This window comes from Lagenorhynchus albirostris, chromosome 18, assembly GCF_949774975.1.
Source record: "Lagenorhynchus albirostris chromosome 18, mLagAlb1.1, whole genome shotgun sequence".
Classification (NCBI taxonomy): domain Eukaryota; kingdom Metazoa; phylum Chordata; class Mammalia; order Artiodactyla; family Delphinidae; genus Lagenorhynchus; species Lagenorhynchus albirostris.
The window spans coordinates 42,348,369-42,365,519 of NC_083112.1; positions in this window are offsets into that span (position 1 = coordinate 42,348,369).

Consider the following 17,151-nt stretch of genomic DNA (forward strand, 5'->3'; position numbering starts at 1 on the left):
ACTTCTTGTTCAGTGAATGTTATTGTTTTTACTGCCAAATGAGCTTTGGCGGTTGATGTAGGGGATCTCTTGGGAACTTAACTTTTTCCCAAGTTTAAGTGTAAAATCTTTTTTGTTTGAATTGGCTTTTAATGGGTTCTTCAAGATTTGCTCTTGGCTCTTTGATGCGGGACTGAATAGCACTATGTTTCCTTTGAACTTCCAATAAATAAAGGATCCCATGTCCTCCTGGGCACTTTTTGGTGATTTTGCTGTGTGTGGTCTCTAATAGCCAGATGCAGATTCCAGGAAAATGACTTATAAATGAATTATAAATGAATATAAATAACCTTATATTTTTAGAATTTTCTTTGGCTCATTCTACTTCTTGTAGCAGATGGCTTTAAAGAGCATTAGCTATGTATATATTAAATATAATATAAATATACCAATATTAAATTGATGTGTAAGTGTAATATATTAATATTTATATTAAAGTCTAACAATTATGTATATTAAAATATAATTTTGCATAGCATATATTATATACAAAGTATATGACTAATGTAATGTATTTCTATGTTTAATATATTCATAATATTAATATGATATATTATGTAATATTGATTATAACATAATTATATCATAATATAGAGAGATATAATTATTATTATCTGATATAATACATTATATTTAATATATTCTATATGACACAATATATTGTGTATTATTATAAGAACGTTATTATTATAAGATAATATATTATTATAATGTATTATAAGAACATTATATTATATAATTTAAATATAATACATATATAAAACTATATATATTTTAATTATACATTACACATACAAGTATGTATAGCTATTTATAATTTTATTTACATAGGAATCTCTTCATCATAACAATTGATGTAAAAATATGCTGTATTTAAATCAAATAGGCCATAATTTCACTACTTACACATAACTACTCTTAAAATCTTGAACCCTGTCTAAATCATGCTTACATATCTCTCAACCTGTTTTTCTACACTTGCATGTATGCAATCATTTATACACAATATATATGTGTACTACCAGTTTTCACTTCAATGTATATAAATATATGACATATATAATTATATTCCTGTGTATGTATACAAATATTAATCAAAGGTGTGTGTATATGTATGTATATCATATGTTTATATAAATATATCATACAAATAATGTATGTGTATATAAATACATGACTATATACATACATACACAGAAATATACTTATTTAAACAAAAGGGTCCTAAATAATCATAGTTCTCTAAGAATAAAAGTAGTTATGTCTCACTGTTTCAATAACTTTTTATACTTTTCTACTGTATGTGCTTCTATAATTGTTATGAACAATCCCCATTTGTTGAATGTTAAGTTGTTTTAATTTTTAGCCATTATTAATGAAGCTATGAAGAATTAAAAAAAGTCAATATGAAAAAGAAAACAATATTAATATTATTACATAGAATAAATCAGTAGTGACAATATTTTGGTCTACTTTGCTCCTAGTTTGCTTTTTCTATGAGACCTGATTATTTTATTATTAAACTATGACTACTTAATACATATATCTTTTAAAAAATTTTATTGTGATATAATTGACATAGAACATTGTATTAATTTTGTCATAGTTACAAGTTGGTGTACCTTGTTTTTAATACGTTATATATTACAAACACAATATTCATTCATATGATTTGTAAAAGCTCATTATTTGCAATCATGTAATTATATCAACACGTTTATACATATTTTTTAATGTTGGTAGTTTTACCTATTAACTTTATAATATTAATAAATACTTATCTAATATATAGTTGAAGAAGTAAAATGTTATACCTTTCTATCTATTATGTTGAAACAATATGTTTTGTTAAATTTCCACAATTAATAGTTTTTAGTTACTAGTTTTATCCACACTTTCTAGTCTTTCTGGAGTACACACTCTCCAAAGGAGAATACCTTTGTTATGACCAAAATGACATAGAGAAGTTAGCTACATATGATGGGGAAAACTGGAGATTTTAAATGAAACAAAGACTTTATTAATTCTGTATGTACATACATAGGTTAATTTACATATTGAATTGTTTCTTTAAATTAATGGGTCTTTCAACTATTTTTGGACTATGTTTTAAAAATGTTATCTTCCTTTTGGTAGATATGTCAAGATGGTTTCTACCCCATACTTTCTTATGAATACATACTCACACACTTATGAAGTCAAAGTAAAGTATGGCATAGTCCAGGGGATAATAATACTAAGTTTGGTCTATAGTGTTAGGTTTACCTAAGGAGAACATTCAACCAATAAATGCTGATGTATTTTGGTTAGAGAACCATCTTTTTAGACATGGCAATATTTGTGTCTCTCAAAGAAAATGAAACATAAAAAGCCAAGTAAAATTTATTTAAATATATGATTTAAATTTACAATAATATAAATTAGATAAAAAATAAGATGAAAGACATCAGAATAACTTGTCTTCTGTGCCACATTGTGATTTAAGTGACTTTTTAAAGCTGTCTCTTTTTAAATAACCATCACAACAATATTTGATAAATCCTACCATATCCTAATTCTCATATGAGGATATTTAAGCATAAAATGATGGCACTACTTTCTCAATGTCACATGCCACAATTCTAACTCCATAAGTAAAGAGAACAAGAAGAAATGGAATATGATATAAGTCTGCAAATAACAATTGAGCACAATTTGAAAATTAAATATACAAGATGAGAAAACTTATTAATACAAACAGAGACTATGAATATTGTGGCATACATAAAGAACTGAGATTCATCTATTAAAACTTCTTGCTTAAAGATTTAAAAATAGAGCTGAAACAATATTCAATATTACAGTTGAGGAAACAAAACTTAAAAGGAATATTCCTAAGTGGAGGATGAGAATAATTTACCATGTACTATATAAAAAATATAACACACACATTTATTTAAAAATGCCAGCCATAACAAAATCTCATGCATTTTTTATCAAGGAGATTAAGATGTTACCTATAAATGGATGGAGACCTTTCTACTGGTTGCAGATTCCCCTTCAGAACTGGGAAAAATTATTTCTCAAAGTTTTCAACAGGATAAAAAAAAATTCCAAATTAAATGTCATCCACACATTAAAACAGAAATAAACTATTGTTAGATGCTCAAGGATTTAAAAAGCATACCATTCATCTACACATATTCTTAGAGATTTTCTTTTTTTAACTAACAAAATAATAAATCAAAATACAGTCCTCAAAAAAAATTGTATAATTAAGAACTGATTGAAAGTACTTCAATGTGTAATTAAAACTAAATTACTATAAAAATACACTTAACATATGGTCCATGAATCTTACTCCTAGGTATTTACTTAAGAGAAATGAACACACATAGTCACACAAATACCTATAAATGAATTTTCACAGCACTTTTTTTTTCTTAATAAGTCAAAACTGAAAACAATCTAAATATCCAATAACTGATGAATGGATAAATGAATGATAGTCCAGCTATAAATAAATTATATGCAATAATAAACAAAGAAATAAAAACTATGAGATATACAACATGGACATATATCCAAAGTCCTATAATAATTGAAAAGTTTAGATACAATGTCTCTGTATTTATGTGATATTCTTCAAAAGGTAAACCTATAGCAAAGAACACAAATCAGTGGCAACTGTGGACTTGGGGGTACTTGTGAAGGACATTGGAAGCAAAGAGGAAAAAGGAGTGTATGGAGAGTAATAGAAATATTCTGTATCTTAGTTTTGATTATATTACTCTATGAATCTGTCAAAACTAATTGAATTGTACACTAAGAAATTGTCAATTTTATTGTAAGGAAATTATAAAAATAACTTTTAAAAAGATTTAAAAATACAAAAATCCCTACTCCTCTACTCTGTAGCTCTCGATCTGTGCAAGTCACTAATAACTTTAACCATTGATTTTATCATCTGTCAAATGGGATGATGTTGAAGGGAGAAGTAAATGAAACATATACATCAATATTTGGCACACAGTTTATGCTAGAAAAATTGGTGACTATTAATGTATGTGTAAAGTGATGATGATGATGATGTGTAAAGTGATAATATATGTGTAAAGTGATTTTATATACTTATAATTCCAGGAGACAGTCCAAATACAGGCATGAAAATCTGAATAGACCCTTAAGAAGTCTCTGTACCCTTTTCCCATAATTTTACATGATCTACATAATTTTTCTGAGTGAATGGACACAGTAGGTGATATCAGTTTGAGCCTGGGATAGCCATACTGACATATCTTTCTTGGGAAGACCCAAAATATGGGTTGGGTTGAATGTAAGGATCTAGGAAAGGAAGTGCAAAACTGTTGGTGAACTAATGCTGAGTAGGAGGGAATGTTCATTGTTTAGCATCTAATTATCACCAGTAAAGAGAGGTAGGTGAAAAAAGTGTAAAATATGCAAAGATCATAATAAAATTATTGTGGAATTAAAACTTTAAACCCACAATCTCTTAATTCCAAAATAGTTGCATTTTTTTTCTAAAAGTTACTTTATGTTAGGAATTCCATAGGATAATTATTGTCTTAAAAGCAAATATTCACAGCCAGAACCCTGGCAGGCCCAAAATATGACTGATAGCTTCTTGATTGATATTCAGTGTATATATTAAATGTAGAAATGTTGTAAATTTTAGACATGATTAAATATTAAAAGGTCATATTCTTTAACAGAAAAAACTATTTTTAATAAAACACAGGGTTTGAAGTCCCTTTAAAGTAAAATGATTTTTTAATATTTGAATATTTGTATATATTATTATAAAATTTTAACTTTTGACATTTTTCCAGATACCTGTTACTTCCCAAGTTTTCCCCATATTAATGAAAGCATTTGCATTCACCTAGGTGCTCTTCCAGAAATCCAAAATTTATCCTCAATAAATCATTCTCCCACTCACAAATATGTTATTGAATCTTATCTATTTTATTTCCAAAAAAAATTTTTAAGCATCTAGGTTATAGCCACCATATAGGTTTTATGTGCATACCACTTCTATTCAACATAGTACTGGAAATCCTAACCACAGCAAATAATAGAAAATAAAAAGAATTAAAAGGCATCTAAATAGAAAAGAAAGTAATAAAATTATCTCTATTTGCAGATGACACAATCTTATATGTAGAAAACATAAGGACTCCACCAAAAACAACAACAACAACAAAAACTGTTAGAACTAATATACAAATTCAGTAAATTAACAATTCAGCAAAGTCTTAGAGTACAAAATCAATACACACAAAACGGTTGCATTTCAGAGGTGGTTCAGACATAAAGCTGCATCTGAGAAAGACAGGGGTAACCATTACTGGTGCTTACAGAGAGAGCATATCAGAAGCAGCTCTCATCTCTCTGTGAAGCTGGACCAACACAGCCTGTGCAACAAACCATGCTGACAGCCCATACAGGACCCACCTTCCCTGCTGTGCTGCTCCATACCAGGGAAAGGATGGCAGAGACTGAGGGGAGAGCTCAGTTGTGAGAGAAAAGAGAGGTTCAGACAAAGAAGCATCTGAATAGGCAGTCATTACTGGCATTACATGAGCAGCACATCAGAAGTAGTCTGGGTCTTGGACACAAGCCAGACTGCCACAGCTAGTGCTCCAACCTGTGCCAAGTGCCCACATCAGTCCCTCTTGCTCCAGTACTGCTGCCCTCTACATTTAGTGTTCCAGTGCTGGGATGGAAGAAAGCACACACTTAAAAGGAACTCAACCAGCTTGACCACAACCTTCAGGGATTTAGCTACTACTTGGGAACAGACCCCACCCCCAATAGGGCAGTGATGGCCACTAAGAAGAGGGAAAGCCCTCTTTCACACCTGGATTCAGCCCTAACTATTTCTCCAGCTCCACCTCCTACCAAAATTCCAGCATACCCTGAAGAAAAGTATGGCTTGTACTCATATCAATACCAACTCTCCCACAAAAGTGACTGGGCACACGCACACTGTAAGGGATCCTCTCATATAAGGACACCCCTAAGAGACTGCAAAAGGTAATTGTTTTACCTAGTTTCAGTCACAGAGAAAGGAAAATAAGATAACACAGAGAAATTGGCCTTGACTGAACAAGCAAGAGAAAACCCCTGAAGAAATAAATAATGGAACAAAAATATACAAATTGCCAGATAATAAGTTCAAGGCATTAGTAAGAAGAATGCTAATTCAGTTAGGGAAAAGAACAGATGAACACAGTGAGAATTTTAACAAGGAACTAGAAAACATAAAAAGAACCAGTCAGAACTGAAAAATATAATTGAAATGAAAAACAATCTAGAAGGAATTAATAGCAGACTAGGTGATTCAGAAGAATGCATAAGTGATCAAGAAGAAAGAATGAAAATCCCACGATCAGAAAGAAAAACTAAAAACAAATTTAAAGAATAAGAACAGTATAAGAGACCTCTAGGACAACATCAAACATACATTCCCATTATAGAAGTCCAAGGAGAAGAGAGAGACAAGGGGTTCAAAAATGTATTTGATAATATTATTGCTAATTTTTTTTCAAACCTGAAGAAGGAAACAGATATCCAGCTACAGGAAGAACAGAAGATTACAGAGAGACCCACACCAAGACATTATAATTAAAATGGCAAAAGTGAAAGATAAAGAGAGAATTCTAAAGGCAGCAAGAGAAAAAGAGTCATATACAAGGGAACCACCATGAGACTATCAGCTGATTTTTCTGCAGAAACGTTGCAGGCTAGAAGAGAGTGTCATGGTATATTCAAAGTGTTAAAAGGGAAAAACCTGCAATCTAGGATACTTTACATAGTAATATTAACATTTACAGTTGAAGGAGAGAGAACTTCTCAGAGAAACAAAAACTAAAGGAGTTTATCAATACTAAGCCAACCCTAAGAGAAATGTTAAAGGGTCTTCTCCAAGTGGAAAAGAAAAGAAAAGACAACAAGAAGTAAAACTCTATAGGAAAGAAAAAACCCTACTAGTAAGGGCTGAATGTCAACTACTTAAATAAGCTAGTACAAAGATTTAAAGTCAAAAATTGTAAAATCACCTAAAGTAATCAGTAAAGAAATAAACATGATGTAAAATATGACATCAAAAACACAAAATGTGGATGAGGGGAGAACTACAAAGACAATTAGAAAACAAGCAATAAAATGGCAGTAAGTACATACCTATCAATCATTCTTTAAATATTAATGGACTAAATGCTCCAACCAAATGCATAAAGGTGGCAGATGGAATTAGAAAAAAAAAGACCCCACTATATGCTGCTTACAAGAGCTTCACTTCAGAGCTAAAGACACACACAGACTGAAAGTGAGGGTGATGGATTAAGATATTTAATAGAAATGGAAATAACAAGAAAGCAGAGGTAGCAAAATAAATTTTAAATCAGAGTCTATAGCAAAAGAAAAAGGAGGACATTATAAAGGGATTGATACAAGAAGATACTCCTTAGTATATACACACCCAATACAGGAACACATAAATCTGCAAATCAAATATTAACAGACATAGAGGGAAAAATTGACAATGATACAATAATAGTAGGGAACTTTAACACCCCACTTGCATCAAAGGACAGATCATCCAAACAGAAAACCAATAAGGCAATAGTTGTCTTAAATGACACAGTAGACCAGTTGCACATAGTAGGTATCAACAGGACATTCCATTCAGAGTCAGCAGAATGCACACTTTTCAAGTGCACATAGAATGTTCTCCAAGATAGATCACAGGGTAGGCCACAAAAGAAGTCTTAACAAATTTAAGAGGTTAGAAATTATATCAAGCATTTTTTTTTGTAACCAAAACAGTATGAAACTAGAAATCAATTATAGGATGAAAAATGGGGAAAGCACAAACAAATGGAGACTAAACAACAAGCTATAATAAAACCAATAGATCAATGAAGAAGTCAGACAGGAAATCAGAAAATACCTCAAGACAAGTGAAAATAGAAACACAACATCCAAAATCTATGGGATACAACAAAAGCAGTTCTAAGAAGGAAGTTTATAGTGATACAGGTCTACCTCAAGGAACAAGAAAAATCTCAAATAACCAACCTACTATCTAAAGGAATTAGAAAAAGAGAATCAAAGCTCAAAGTCAGTAGAAGGAAGGAAATAATAAAGATCAAAGAGGCAATTTTAAAAATAGAGACAAAAAAATAGGAAAATCAATGAAACCAAGAGCTTTTTTTCCTTTTTGAAAAAATAAACAAAATGATAAACTTTCAACCAGGTTTACCTAGAATAGAGAGAACCCAAATGAGCAAATTAAGAAATGAAAGAGGAAAAATAACAAGTGACAAAAAAAAAATCATGAGAAAGGAAATGGATAAATTTCTAGAAACATATAATCTGCCAAGACTGAATCAGGAAAGAATACACAATCTGAACAGACTAATCACTAGTAGTGAAATTGAATTTGTTAAAAAAAAAAAAAATCCAGCAAACAAAAGTGTGAGACCAGATGGCTTCACAGGAGAATTCTACCAAACATATAGAGAAGAGCTAATACCTATCTTTCTTAAAATATTCCAAAAAACTGAAAAGAACATTCCCAAATTCATTGTAAAAGATCACCATTTGGTATCATTACCCTGATATCAAAACCAGACAAAGACACTACAAGAAAAAAAAAAGAAAGAAAATTACAGGCAAATATCTCTGATAAATACAGATTAAAAAATCCTCAACAAAATATTAGCAAACCAAATCTAACAATATATAAAAAATATCATGCACCATAATAAAATGGGATTTATTCTAGTGATGCAATGATGGTTGAATATTCACAGATCAATCAATGTGATACACCACATTAACAAAAGGAAGGCTAACAATCACATGATAATCTCAACGGATGCAGAAAAAACATTTGACAAAATTCAACATCCATTCATGATAAAAACTTTCATCATAGGTTGTATATATTAAGAGATACAAACTACTAAAAATATTGAATTACTATGTTTTACACCTGAAGCTAATACAATATCATAAATCAACTATACTTCAATTTAAAAAATATAACAGGAAAAATTCATGAGAAGTAATATCCATATTGAAAAAAATCCTTGTGTTCCAGAGAAATCAATGCACAAAGGCACAGACAAGGATGTAACCTGGAAACAGTTAATTCATAAGCATACGAAAAAACTTTCACAAGTATATAAGTGGAGGAAACAGATTACCTAAGCTAACAAAAAAACAAACAAGAGCTGACCAGTTGTGGCTTTTACTCTGGAAGCTTAAATTTGGAAAATAATGCAGTATCATACAGAGTTTGAGAACAAAAGATTTCAATTTACTGTTATCATAACCAGCCTAGTCACCTTTAACTTGTGAAATATCAAAAAGACATCTCAGATATACATGGACTCAGAAATATGTGCCCTCCTTGAAAACAATTATTGAAAGAAAAGCCTAAGAATGGAGAACTAGAAAAGGATTGTCCTTAGGTCTGAAACCAGTTAAAATAGGGATATGTCCAAATCAGTGCTTAGCAAATGCTTTTTAGTCATAAAATTCTTTATCTAGAGGAACTCGTTCTTGAAAACCCAAAATATAAGAGAGCTACAATTGTCATTTTCTAGTTAAAGAGGTATAAAGAACCAAGAGATCCACCCACTGGCAACCTCTGGGCTACCTTTTCAAACCTGAGGACTCAATGGAATAAAATTTGAAACAACTTCTCAAAAAAAAATTATTGTAAATTTGCCTATAGAACTAAATGCAGATGTCAGAAGTAATTGTCAAAGGAGATTTATAATGGATAAATACATTTGAGAATTAAAAAATGTCAGTTGTGTTTCTGTACACTAACAAAAAATAATCCCATTTACAATAGCACCAAAAAGAATAAAACACTTAGGAATAAAGCTATCCAAGGAGTTGAAAGATTTGTATTATTGAAATTATTAAAAAATTGATGAAAGAAATTAAAGCAGACACAAATAAATGGGAAGACACTCCATGTTCAGAGTTGAAAGAATTAACATTGTTCAAACATCAATTCTACCTAAAGGACTTTGCCTGATTATAATGTGTAAATATAGTTTCATCAATGCTAACAAATGTACTACTCTGGTGAATAATGTTGATAACGGTGGAGACTATGTTTGTGTGGTGAAAGGGGATAAATGGGAAATCCCCCCAATATTTCTGTGAACCTAAAACTGCTATAAAAAATTCTTTAAAAAAGAAGTTTCCATGGAGCCACAACAGCCCCAAATAGGCAAAGCAATTTTGTGCAAAAATAAAGCTGGAAAATTGCATTTCTTGGTTGCAAAATATATTATAAAGCTACAGTAATCATAACAGTATGATACTGCCATAAAAACAGACATATAGTCCAATGGAACAAAATAGAAAGCCCAAGAATAAACCCACTGATATGCTGTCAACTGATCTTTGACAAGGAAGCCAAGATACACAAAGGGGAAAAGATAGTTTGCTATCTTTCCTAATATAATATTAGGAAAACAGATTATCCACATGCAAAATAATGAAATTGGACCCTTATTTTTTACTATCCATAAAAGTAAACTCAGAATGAAATAGAGACTTATATGTAAGACTTAAAACCATAGAAGTCCTAGAAGAAAACACAGTAAAAATTTCTTGACATTGGCCTTAGCAATGATTTATTGGATATAACACCAAAGGCACAGGCAAGAAAAGCAAAATGAACAAGTGAGATTGCATCAAACTGACAGCTTCCATGAAGCAAAGGAAATAATCAATAAAATGAAATTTCAACCTACAGTTAGGGATAAAAATTTTTAACACTTTCTATTTACTCATTTGTTTCAAGTGTTTTTAACTGCCTATTAAATCATTTTTATCATAGATGATTAAAATATTTTTCAGATAATTCTAACAACTCATTTATCTTCATTTTGGCATATACTGACTGTTTTTTTTTTATTCTTTTGGATATCTTCATGGTTTTTTGTATAATTAATGATTTTCAATTGAGACCTGTACATTTTCAGGTTACGTTATTAATTTCTGGATTTTATTTAAACGTTCTATTTTAGTTGACTTTCTTTGACACAACGTCAGCAGGGGAAGGATGTTGTTTCATTAGTTCCAAGAAGAGGTAGAAGTCCAGTGTGGTAAAAAGAATAATGCCCACTCCTCCAGGAAGCCCATGTCCTAAAACCTGGAACATCTAAATATGTTCTATTACATGGCAAGGGGTGATTAAGATTGATTAAGAGTGCAGATAACATTAAGTTTGCTAATAGACAATGAGATGCAGAGATTATACTAAATGGGCCCAGTATAATCACAAGGATACTTGTAAATATAAGAAGGAGGCAAAAGTGTCAGTACCAATGATTGATAGATGCTATATTTCTGAAATTAAAGATGGATGAAGATTCCACGAATGAAGAAATGCAAGAACCTCTAGACACTGGAGAAGGCATAGAAACATATTCTCCCACAGAGATTCCAGAAGGAATTCCGTCCTGACAACATCTTAATTTTAGCCCAGCAAGATTCTTTTCATCTTCTGAATTCCAGAATTGTAGCTAATAAATGTACATGTTTTAAGTCACGTCTGTAGGAATTTGTTACATCAGCTATAGGAAACTTATATTTTTCTAAATTGCCTCTTTACCGGTTCCTTACAGAGAGTGGAATTTTGTTGAATCTTCTTTTCTTGTGGCTATTAATATTCCCAAATGCCAGCTTCTCTAGCTCCAAGTCTGGAGTATATGAGGCAAAAATAAGACCACTGAACTCTATACTGTGTCATTCCTTATGTCCTGGTATCCCCAGCCAGGCTGTTCTCACCACCTTTAAGAGTCTTCTTATGTTTGTTTTACATATAATATCAACAGTTTATAGTTGAAAATGTTGGCAGTAATAGAGAAAAGTATATCTACTCCTTCTTTTTAGAAGCAGAAGCCATCCTACAATTAACTATTAATAGTTAACTACTCAAAGGTCAGTAGGTTTCAATCCTGACTACAAATTTTGTCATAATATTACCAACATTTGAGTATAAAATTTTAAATGAGAGAATGTTTTCAAGAAACCATTAGGGAGAAAAGAGAAGTCTACAAAATATAAAAAAAAAATTAAATTTTACCAAAATGTAATTCTAAATATAAAGAAACATAGTAAAACATACTCAAGATAGGTAGATAAAATTAATTAAGTAGGGAGAGGTGGAAAAATATAGCATCATAATGAGAGTTCTTAACATAATTCTCTTGATTATCAAAGATGAAGCCAACAAAAACTCTAATTATAAAAATGTATTGAGTAATATGGTTAGTAAAATCCAATAAGTAGACCTATACAGAGTTTTGTATTCAACTACTAGAGAATATACATATTTCTCAAGCATACATTGGACACTATAAAATTTGATCACAGTAGTAGGCCTTAGTACAATTATTAGTAAATTAAAAAATAATTATTATGTTGAACATACCATACATGGCTTGATGAAAATGCAATCCAACTGAAGTTAAAAAGAGAAAACATTTTTTAAATCCCCATTTATTTGGAAATTAAGTAATACAATGTTATATGTCTATGAATCAAAAATAAATCATAATAGAATTTTTTCAAATATTTAAAACCAAAGAAGATAAAAACATTGCATATAAAACTTGTAGGATGAAGCCAAATCAACATTTTGAGGTAAGTTTATTGCCTTAAATGTTTACTTTAGAAAGAAAGCCTAAATATTAATTATTTACAATTTAAAAAGTTGAAGAACAACACAAAAATTCATGTATAATAAGAATAAGACAGAAAAGAACTGAGATCATTTTTTTATTTTGGCAGCACCCTGCCAGAACTGAGGCTATTTAAATATTAAATTATTTAATTTGTATTATTAAATTAAATTAATATTAAATTATTAAAATAACTGAGGTTATTTAAATATTAATTTAAATAACTGGTAATATGCTTCTTAAAGAAATGCCAAGTTCAAATTGCTTTACAGGTGAATTCTGCCACGCATTATATATTTAAGCACATATTCTAACCTTATTGAAAATCGTTTGGGAAATATACTATGGAGGAATACTCCAAAATAGTTTACATAAGGCTATTATTATCTGTATTTCCAAAACACATAAAAACTGAAAGAGAAGGAATATTACAATCACATTTCTCTGTAGATGAATTCCAAATAAAATAATAGTCAGCTAATCTGAGTGTATTAAAGAGAAAACCCTTCATGAAAAATTTGAGACTAATTCAGGAATATAAGGACTATTTACTGCTGAAAAATTCAGATTTTTCACTGCATTCAAAAAGGATATGACCTATGCATGCTTTCCCACCTAAAAAAATCATATCTCCCAGGCTGCTAAAGAATATTATGATGATCCTCCATCACAATTTTTATTCTTTTCTTTCTTATTATTTTGTGTTCTGAATTACATAAATTGACTATCCATAATCCTTGTTTTATAACATACATCATAACTTTTCCATGAATGGTCTTGTTTTATCCCTGTGCTGCAATCAATGAAAATTTTGTGGTAGGATTTCATTTACACACACACAAACACACACATCTGCATATAGATTTATCATTTAAATGGTGTTTATTTTTCTTAGTTTCAAGCTTTTTATTCTCTCTGGTTCTTACCATCCATCAACCTTTATTGCCAGAAGAGTTCTCAGGACTCCACAGTTCTGGGAGAGGGAGGCACAAAGTCTTTTTTGGGAGAACTGCCTATCTATCCTCCCTCACTGCAGATGATAGAAACACAGTGTCAGGGTAGGATGGCAGATTCAGCTAGTATTTCTTTTTGAGAACAGGTGGCATGAAACAATCCCCCACGTAGTGATAGCATCAGGTAAACTGCAGACTTTTAGAGTGCTGTTAGGGGGGATGAGCAAGTCTGGCTGCATCCTTTCAGAATTTCCCTTCTCTACATCCTATTCTGAGGAATGTTAATGCTTCCATTGGGCACAGTGAGTCCACTCAGGGCACAAGATGCTGTGGAATGGCTCCCAGGATGGCATCCATGACTAGATTACACAGCATTCTTCTGCGCTTTGCCTTAGTTTTTGACTTTGTTAAATTACTGTGAGACAATGCAAAATAGCCATTATAAGTTATTCTTGGAATCTAGTTAGTAATCTAGCATTCACTGTTGGCATTTTAACTTTTTATTATGACTAAATAACTATTCATATTAAAGGTTTGTGAGAAGTTTTGTCATCTTTTCCCAGCCAGATAGCTTTTTAAATTGAAAATAATAATGAAATATTTGAAATTACAAAGATGTTAATGAGGTTACCTGAGTTAGCTTTGGTCACAAACCACTACTGTGAGCATATTGAGGTTAGACAGCATGAACTCACTGAAATTACAGCCAGGATACTGCTAGGACTTAATTCAACTTGTTTAGCTAATCTTGGGAATAGGAGTAGGCTGATTATGTGATAAGAATTAATGAATGCTCAAAATTGGTGCACAGAAAATTTTGAAGATGTAGCAATGTTGAATTAGGTCATAATAGGGTATAAATACAAAGAAAAGAAAGTGACATCAGAAGGCTAATATAAATTAAGACATGAAGATAAAGCAAACTGAGTAAAAGTAAAGGAGTGAGATGCACTATGATAGAGAAAGCATATGTAGATTTAGCTATGAATCAGATACCAAAGCCAAGTAACAAATTATTTGAAAATGAATTATGGAGTTCAGGCAAAAACAAAAAGTATATGGTGAATAAATACTACAAAATGATGATGTGACCTACAGAAGAGGAAAGAATGTTTAATCATTCATTTATTCAAAAAATATAAATTGCACTTCAGCAACACACAATACAGTAGGTACAGATGAATGAATGAGCCCTGCTTTCCTGATTAGGACACTAAATGAGAAAAAGAAACAATTACACATACATGTAGTAATAATAAGAATAGGGTGTGTGAGACTCTATAAAGGAAAGGATATTTTTGTATGAGTAGAGTAGGATAAATTTTCCTAAAGAGGTGATATGTAAGCAGGATAAGATAAGGAGAATAAATCAGTCATAACAGCACTTCAGGCAGAAGGTAAAAGCATCTGGAAAGCGTATAAATTCTTTAAAACTACTGTGTATGGAGGTTATTAAAAGAAGGGAGAGAGTTAGACAATGTGAAATTGGTGAGTTAGGCAGGATTCAGCTCATTTAGTGCTTTGTAGTTCACTTGAAGAAAACAGGATTTTGTCCCATGTGCAACAATAACCCTTGAAAAAATGCAATCAGTGAGTGGCATACAGAGTTTAACACATTAGAGAAAAACTCCTGGTTGCTGTGTGAAGAAAACAGAAAAGACAGATCAAAGTGAGGAGACAAATTAGAAAGTTGTTGCATTAATCTCCACTCTATGAAGAAATAGTGAAATAGACTGAGGTAATGACATTGGTGGTATAGTAAAGATATGACTAGGATTAAGATATATTTACAAATAAAATCAACACAATTTGCTTATGGACTAGGCTATAGAGGATATAACAAAGCAATGTTAAAAACAACTTGAAGGGTTTGCCTTGAACAGTGTGTATACTAAGTGAAAGAAGTTAGGCAAATAGTAAAAAAGGGCACAATAAAATTTCAGAAATGTTGCATTTGAGACACAAAGTTGGAAAAGTTCAGATTTCACATGGTACTGTATGTGTCAGCTCAGAGGAGATACCTGCATTGAATTTCAAATGATAATTAACACATTAACAAAATTCCAAAGCTTATAATGATAAAAGAAGTCTTAGAAAATTCCTAGAGTTCAGTAATCATTTCAAAGGAACCAGGGCAAAAGAATCTTTTTAAATTAGAAATTAGAAGGAGAAACAGGAGCTAGAGGGAAATAAGCAAACAAAAATAATATGGTGTCAAGAAAGTTATTTGGCAAATGGAAACAGTGATATTAACATTGTGGGTCAAATTATAGGAGCTAATTTGAGCCTGAATCAGTTGAAGAGTAAATGTAAACTGATGTGCTTTAGGCAAAACATCTTTAATGTACTAGCTACAAGGGAATGAGGTCTTTAACCAAAAAAAAAAAAAAAAAAAAAAAAGCCACAGAAAATAACAAATAAAATACAAACCCTCTGTAGGGTTTTACTATAACATGTTTGTGTGTTTGTGAAAACATTACACTAGAACAGGGAAAATTTGAATATGTAAGAGAGACAGAAAGAGAAGGTAAAGTACAGTCTATGTTAGGGTAACTGTAAATGATGAGTTGGTAAGTGAAAATTAGACAAGAAATGAATCATTCATCTTTTTCTTTTTCTTTTTTTTTTATGCGGTACGCAGGCCTCTCACTGTTGTGGCCTCTCCCGTTGTGGAGCACAGGCTCTGGATGCGCAGGCTCAGCGGCCATGTCTCACGGGCCCAGCCACTCCACGGCATGTGGGATCTTCCTGGACCAGGGCACGAACCCATGTCCCCTGCATCGGCAGGCGGACTCTCAACCACTGCGCCACCAGGGAAGCCCAAATCATTCATCTTTACTCAGTCCTGGGAAAAGAGTATCAATTGCTGAAGAATGCAGTTTTACTCCTCAATTGTCTTTGAGGAGAAAATTGCAGATGATACAGGGATTTTAAGAACTGTACTTTAAGTTGAACTTGGATATCATGGAACAAAATAAGAGTTTTCATAAAATTAGTAGCTTTTATAAAAGTATACTTCTTGTGCCTTATGCTACAGTTTATTATCATTTAATATAATAAATTTATTAAATAAAATAATGATTAAAATCCATAAAAATACAAGGTTCCCAATTGTGGCAAGAATTTAAACAATACATATATATGTGTATATATATACGCATACATTTTATATATATATATATATATATATATATACATAGTCAATCTGAGACACATTGATCACAAAATAACAAAATTTAGTATTTTGAAAGTAATATTTACAAATATCAAATTTTCTAAACATTTCTAATAAAAATAATGATAAACAGTTATCAAAAAGCCTATTTTCTGAATACTGAGGAGATAGTTTAATATTGAAATAATTTTTTAGAAGACAGATTAAATATAAAAAATACTTTATGTACTGTTAAACATATTTTAGAATCTTGAAAAATTCC